The following is a 5,895-nucleotide window of genomic DNA, read 5'->3' on the forward strand; positions in this document are numbered from 1 at the left end:
TTTGTTCATACATTTTCTTACTGCACTTTTTGTTATGGTCTAAAACTCCAAATAATTTGTTTATCTAGGTGTTCACAGCTCTTGCTTTTCATGTTTTCTCTCATGAGATGGTTGATATTGTGATCATAGAAGTACTTAACCTTATGAACTAAATTTCTATTGCATTAGATAGCTGAGAAATTGCTGGCTTGTTTGCTTACTTACCATTAGATGTGCAGTTTCGTATACCTGTCCGGTAGAAGTCAGCCAAAGCTGACTTGGCCATGACTTGTTAGTTATTTCTGTTTTATCATCCCATGCAACTGAATTTAATTTTTGTTATATTTTAATTTAAGTGCTTTTCTTGTAAAATTTTTAAAAGAAGCTGAGGGAATATTTGAAGGGAGGAGTTCGCGGCACTGAGCTGAGAAGCACAACTGAATGACATTGATTTCGAAGGTAACTAAACTGCAAATCTGTTTGGTTTGATTCAGGTATTCTTCTTTAAAGATTTTACGGAAGGTACGTTTCAATTATTGTTGTTTACTATTTTTTATCTTTTTTCTGTTGCATTAGATAGCTGAGGAATTGCTGGCTTGTTTGCTTCCTTCCAATTAGATGTGCAATTTCGTGTACCTGTCCGGTAAAAGTCAGCCAAAGCTGACTTGACCGTGACTTGTTAGTTATTTCTGTTTTATCATCCCATGCAACTGCATTCATTTTTTGTTGTATTTTAATTTAAAGGCTTTTCTTGTGACAGATTGATGGAAGATGAGAGAATATTTGAAGGGATGAGTCCGCAGCAGCTGAGCTGAGAAGCACAACTGGATGGCATTGATTTCGAAGGTAACTAAACTGCAAATCTGTTTGGTTTGATTCAGGTATTCTTCTTGCCAGATTTTATGCAAGGTACGTTTTAATTATTGTTGTTTACTATTTTTTACCTTTTTTCAGTTGTATTAGATAGCTGAGGAATTGCTGGGTTGTTTAATTGCTTCCCATTAGATGTGCAGTTTCGTGTACCTGTTCGGTAGAAGTCAGCCAAAGCTGACTTGGCCGTAACTTGTTAGTTATTTCTGTTTTATCATTCCATGCAACTGAATTCACTTTTTGTTGTATTTTAATTTAAGGGCTTTTCTTGTGACAGTTTGAAGGAAACTGAGGGAATATTTGAAGGGAAGAGTCCGCGGCAGTTGAGCTGAGAAGCACAACTGGAGGGCATTGATTTCGAAGGTAACTAAACTGTAAATCTGTTTGGTTTGATTCAGGTATTCTTCTTGCAAGATTTTATGGAAGGTATGTTTCAATTATTGTTGTTTACCATTTTTTACCTTTTTTCTGTTGCATTAGATAGCTGAGGATTTGTTGGCTTGTTTGCTTGCTTCCCATTAGATGCGCAGTTTCGTGTACCTGTCCGGTAGAAGTCAGCCAAAGCTGACTTGCCGTGACTTGTTAGTTATTTCTGAGTTATCATCCCATGCAACTGAATTCACTTTTTCTTGTATTTTAATTTCAGAGCTTTTCTTTTGACAGTTTGAAAGAAGCTGAGGGAATATTTGAAGGGATGAGTCCGCGGCAGCTGAGCTGAGAAGCACAACTAGATGACATTGATTTCGAAGGTAACTAAACTACAAATCTGTTTGGTTTGATTCAGGTATTCTTCTTGCCAGATTTTATGGAAGGTACGTTTCAATTATTGTTGTTTATTATTTTTTACCTTTTTTCTGTTGCATTAGATAGCCGAGGAATTGCTGGCTTGTTTGCTTGCTTCCCATTAGATGTGCAGTTTCGTGTACCTGTCCGGTAGAAGTCAGCGAAAGCTGACTTGGCCGTGACTTGTTAGTTATTTCTGTTTTATCATCCCATGCAACTGAATTTACTTTTTGTTGTATTTCAATTTCAGGGTTTTTCTTGTGGCATTTTGGAGGAACCTGAAGTAATATTTGAAATGAGGAGTCCGCGGCAGCTGAGCTGAGAAGCACAACTGGACGACATTGATTTTGAAGGTAACTAAACTGCAAATCTGTTTGGTTTGATTCAGGTATTCTTCTTACCAGATATTATGCAAGGTACGTTTCAATTATTGTTGTTTATTATTTTATACCTTTTTTCTGTTGCATTAGATAGCCGAGTAATTGCTGGCTTGTTTGCTTGCTTCCCATTAGATGTGCAGTTTCGTGTACCTGTCCGGTAGAAGTCAGCCAAAGCTGACTTGGCCGTGACTTGCTAGTTATTTCTGTTTTATCATCCCATGCAACTTAATTCAGTTTTTGTTGTATTTTAATTTAAGGGCTTTTCTTGTAACAGTTTGAAGGAAACTGAGGGAATATTTAAAGGGAAGAGTCCGCGGCAGCTGAGCTGAGAAGCACAACTGGAGGGCATTGATTTCGAATGTAACTAAACTGTAAATCTGTTTGGTTTGATTCAGGTATTCTTCTTGCCAGATTTTACGGAATGTACGTTTCAATTATTGTTGTTTACTAATTTTTACCTTTTTTCTGTTGCATTAGATAGCTGAGGAATTGCTGGCTTGTTTGCTTCCTTCCAATTAGATGTGCAATTTCGTGTACCTATCCGGTAGAAGTCAGCCAAAGCTGACTTGGTCGTGACTTGTTAGTTATTTCTGTTTTATCATTCCATAGAACTGAATTCAATTTTTGTTGTATTTTAATTTAAGGGCTTTTCTTGTGACAGATTGAAGGAAACTGAGCGAATATTTGAAGGGATGAGTCCGCAGCAGCTGAGTTGAGAAGCACAACTGGACGGCATTGATTTGGAAGGTAACTAAACTGCAAATTTGTTTGGTTTGATTCAGGTATTCTTTTTGCCAGATTTTATGGAAGGTACGTTTCAATTATTGTTGTTTACTATTTTTTACCTTTTTTCAGTTGCATTAGATAGCCGAGAAATTGGTGGTTTGTTTGCTTGCTTCCCATTAGATGTGCAGTTTCGTGTACCTGTCCGGTAGAAGTCAGCCAAAGCTAACTTGGCCGTAACTTGTTAGTTATTTCTGTTTTATCATCCCATGCAACTGAATTCACTTTTTGTTGTATTTTAATTTAAGGGCTTTTCTTGTGGCATTTTGAAGGAAGCTGAGGTAATATTTGAAGGGAGGAGTCCGCGGCAGCTGAGCTGAGAAGCACAACTGGACGACATTGATTTTGAAGGTAACTAAACTGCAAATCTGTTTGGTTTGATTCAGGTATTATTCTTCCAGATTTTATGCCAGGTACGTTTTAATTATTGTTGTTTACTATTTTTTACCTTTTTTCAGTTGCATTAGATAGCTGAGGATTTGCTGACTTGTTTGTTTGCTTCCCATTAGATGTGCAGTTTCGTTTACCTGTTCGGTAGAAGTCAGCCAAAGCTGACTTGGCCGTGACTTGTTACTTATTTCTGTTTTATCATCCCATGCAACTGAATTCAGTTTTTTTGTATTTTAATTTCAGGGCCTTTCTTGTGGCATTTTGAAGGAAGCTGAGGTAATATTTGAAGGGATAAGTCCGCGGCAGCTGAGCTGAGAATCACAGCTGGACGACATTGATTTTGAAGTTAACTAAATTGCAAATCTGATTGGTTTGATTCAGGTATTGTTCTTGCCAGATTTTATGGAAGGTACGTTTCAATTATTGTTGTTTACTATTTTTTTCCTTTTTTCAGTTGCATTAGATAGCCGAGAAATTGCTGGCTTGTTTGCTTCCTTCCAATTAGATGTGCAGTTTCGTGTACCTGTCCGGTAAAAGTCAGCCAAAGCTGACTTGACCGTGACTTGTTAGTTATTTATGTTTTATCATCCCATGCAACTGCATTCATTTTTTGTTGTATTTTAATTTAAAGGCTTTTTTTGTGACAGATTGATGGAAGATGAGAGAATATTTGAAGGGATGAGTCCGCAGCAGCTGAGCTGAGAAGCACAACTGGATGGCATTGATTTCGAAGGTAACTAAACTGCAAATCTTTTTAGTTTGATTCAGGTATTCTTTTTGCCAGATTTTATGCAAGGTACGTTTTAATTATTGTTGTTTACTATTTTTTACCTTTTTTCAGTAGCATTAGATAGCTGAGGATTTGCTGGCTTGTTTGCTTGCTTCCCATTAGGTGTGCAGTTTCGTGTACCTGTCCGGTAGAAGTCAGCCAAAACTGACTTGGCAGTGACTTGTTAGTTATTTCTGTTTTATCATCTCATAGAACTGAATTCAATTTTTGTTGTATTTTAATTTAAGGGATTTTCTTGTGGCATTTTGAAGGAAGCTGAGGTAATATTTGAAGGGAGGAGTCCGCGGCAGCTGAGCTGAGAAGCACAACTGGACGGCATTGATTTTGAAGGTAACTAAACTGCAAATCTGGTTGGTTTGATTCAGGTATTTTTCTTGCCAGATTTTATGGAAGGTACGTTTCAATTATTGTTATGTACTATTTTTTACCTTTTTTCAGTTGCATTAAATAGCCGAGAAATTGCTGGCTTGTTTGCTTGCTTCCCATTAGATGTGCAGTTTCGTGTACCTGTCAGGTAGAAGTCAGCCAAAGCTGACTTGGCCGTGACTTGTTAGTTATTTCTGTTTCATCATCCCATGCAACTGAATTCACTTTGTGTTGTATTTTAATTTCAGGGCTTTTCTTGTGGCATTTTGAAGGAAGCTGAGGTAATATTTGAAGGGAGGAGTCCGCGGCAGCTGAGCTGAGAAGCACAACTGGACGGCATTTATTTTGAAGGTAACTAAACTGCAAATCTGTTTGGTTTGATTCAGGTATTCTTCTTGCCAGATTTTATATAAGGTACGTTTCAATTATTGTTGTTTATTATTTTTTACCTTTTTTCAGTTGCATTAGATAGCTGAGGAATTGCTGGCTTGTTTGCTTGCTTCCCATTAGATGTGCAGTTTCGTGTACCTGTCCGGTAGAAGTCAGCTAAAGCTGACTTGGCCGTGACTTGTTAGTTATTTCTGTTTTATCATCCCATGCAATTGAATTTACTTTTTGTTGTATTTCAATTTCAGGGCTTTTCTTGTGGCATTTTGGAGGAACCTGAGGTAATATTTGAAAGGAGGAGTCCGCGGCAGCTGAGCTGAGAAGCACAACTGGACGGCATTGATTTTGAAGGTAACTAAACTGCAAATCTGTTTGGTTTGATTCAGGTATTCTTCTTGCCAGATTTTATATAAGGTACGTTTCAATTATTGTTGTTTATTATTTTTTACCTTTTTTCAGTTGCATTAGATAGCCGAGGAATTGCTGGTTTGTTTGCTTGCTTCTCATTAGATAAGCAGTTTCGTGTACCTGTCCGGTAGAAGTCAGCCAAAGCTGACTTGGCCGTAACTTGTTAGTTATTTCTGTTTTATCATCCCATGCAACTGAATTCACTTTTTGTTGTATTTTAATTTAAGGGCTTTTCTTGTCGCATATTGAAGGAAGCTGAGGTAATATTTGAAGGGAGGAGTCCGCGGCAGCTGAGCTGTGAAGCACAACTGGACGGCATTGATTTGGAAGGTAACTAAACTGCAAATCTGTTTGGTTTGATTCAGGTATTTTTCTTCCCAGATTTTATGGAAGGTACGTTTCAATTATTGTTATGTACTATTTTTTACCTTTTTTCAGTTGCATTAAATAGCCGAGAAATTGCTGGCTTGTTTGCTTGCTTCCCATTAGATGTGCAGTTTCGTGTACCTGTCAGGTAGAAGTCAGCCAAAGCTGACTTGGCCGTGACTTGTTAGTTATTTCTGTTTTATCATCCCATGCAATTGAATTTACTTTTTGTTGTATTTCAATTTCAGGGCTTTTCTTGTGGCATTTTGGAGGAACCTGAGGTAATATTTGAAAGGAGGAGTCCGCGGCAGCTGAGCTGAGAAGCACAACTGTACGGCATTGATTTTGAAGGTAACTAAACTGCAAATCTGTTTGGTTTGATTAAGGTATTCT

At 37.6% G+C, this 5,895-nt stretch overlaps 1 long non-coding RNA gene across 4 annotated transcripts; it reads left to right on the top strand.

The window, feature by feature from the left end:
• The first annotated feature begins 774 nt into the window (after positions 1–774).
• Positions 775–5,074, top strand: LOC144543981 (uncharacterized). 4 transcript variants are annotated; one of them, XR_013508117.1, is made up of 5 exons: positions 775–888; positions 1,127–1,275; positions 1,513–1,598; positions 1,883–1,985; positions 2,287–2,334. It is a non-coding gene; the product is annotated as an uncharacterized LOC144543981 (long non-coding RNA). The 4 variants fall into 4 exon arrangements; XR_013508116.1 differs by having other exon boundaries at positions 1,127–1,212; positions 1,496–1,598; XR_013508115.1 differs by lacking the exons at positions 775–888; positions 1,127–1,275; positions 2,287–2,334 and adding an exon at positions 5,010–5,074 and having other exon boundaries at positions 1,354–1,598; positions 1,883–1,915.
• Positions 5,075–5,895: the final 821 nt, after the last annotated feature.

This window comes from Carex rostrata, chromosome 25 (assembly GCF_964058835.1).
Source record: "Carex rostrata chromosome 25, lpCarRost1.2, whole genome shotgun sequence".
Lineage (NCBI taxonomy): Eukaryota > Viridiplantae > Streptophyta > Magnoliopsida > Poales > Cyperaceae > Carex > Carex rostrata.